This window comes from Arachis ipaensis, chromosome B04 (assembly GCF_000816755.2).
Source record: "Arachis ipaensis cultivar K30076 chromosome B04, Araip1.1, whole genome shotgun sequence".
NCBI classification, from domain to species: domain Eukaryota; kingdom Viridiplantae; phylum Streptophyta; class Magnoliopsida; order Fabales; family Fabaceae; genus Arachis; species Arachis ipaensis.
In genome coordinates, this window is record NC_029788.2 from 97,027,268 (window position 1) to 97,028,880 (window position 1,613).

Sequence of the window (1,613 nt, forward strand, 5' to 3'; positions counted from 1 at the left end):
TATTAAAAATAGTTAAAAGATTAATTTATATTTTGGTTATTGTTCTAAAAACCGAATCAGATTGGCCGGTTCAATCAGTTAATCGAAAACCGATCACCAAGACGGTTCGGTTAGGCTCAAAAATCGCTTGACAAAAAATTAACCGACAGTTAACTGGTAAATTGATAGAACCGGTCAATTTTTTAGTGGTATGCCAGTTTGAGAATCCCCCTTTAAAATGGCGTCGTTTTAGCCTTAAAAAAATCCCTAAATTTTCTACCCGAAGCCCAGACCCCAGTCCCACTCATCTCCTCTCTTCTCCTCTCCTCTCTCAAAAAATCTAAATTGAAACTTGAAAGAACAAACAAAAGAGGAAACGAAGAATCCTAGCGGACTAGACCCCAGCCCTGTAGCACATTGCCATCGCACCCACCGCAGCACCCGCACCCACTGTAACCCCATAGCCCCGCAGTCTCACAGCCTCGCGGAACCCACAGCCACCGCATTTTCTCTCCTCTGTTCGAGCGCACTTCTCTCTGTTCGTCGATGTCCCGCCGTCTCCTCTGTCGTCGTCGTCACTTCCCTTCCTCTTCGCCGCCGGTAAGCATTGTGATAATAGTTAATTAGTTATGCTGTGTAGTTTGTTGAGTTAATTCGTCCCCTCTGTGTTCGGTGTCCCCTTTCTCTAAATTATTTTTTATTTTTTTGCTGATTTAGTTTTATTTTAGAGTTTGCTAAGTTTGTTGATATAGTTATGTTGTGGAGTTTCCTGATATTTCTATATCAGTATAATTTGTTAACAGAAAATGAGATAAAAACAAAGGCAGAAGCAAGAGCTAAAAAAGTATGGTAGTCACTTGTATAGCTTCTTTGAAACTTATTGAAGGAATGGAAAATGAAGAGTTGAATACTGGTTGTAATAGCCCAAACCACCCGCTAGCACGATATTGTTCGCTTTGGCATGCAGGGCCTCACGGTTTTACCTTTAACGATATGGATGATAGCCGAAATCCCCCACACTCACTCGTCAAAACGCGTCATGCTAGGGAGAGATATCCACACCCTTATAAGGCATGCTTCATTCCTCTCCCCAACAGATGTGAGACCTTACAGTGGTGGGGCTTCAAAGTCTGGGAAACGACATGTAAAACCTTTGATCCTGATTCACATGGGGAGAAGTTGTTGCAGGTTGAATTGTTTCCTTTATATCTATTGGGACTCGTATTTGGTTGTTTTAAATTTGATTCGTTATACAAAACACAGTTTGCTCATTGGTTTTCATGTAAAAAATGAGTCAAACATATGTACCATTCTGATGGTTGCCATCATGTATTGTGGTATTTTGGATTTTTGCAGAAAATTCTAACTATTAGAAATCATGATGAATGAGTGAATAGACTAGGAGTACAGATCTAATTCTTTTGTTCATTAGTCTTTTTCTTTTGAGTACAAATATATTAAATTAATAAGTTAAATCTTTCTAACAAGCTGCTTAGCACCAATTTTATCTTTTGAAAACTTATTTGTTAATTTTTTTATAATAGAACATTATGTGTTTGTTATTATGTGCATTTTAATTGTTTAATTATGAACTTTAATGTTTGAAGTTGTTTGTAAACTTCTAATATTAAACA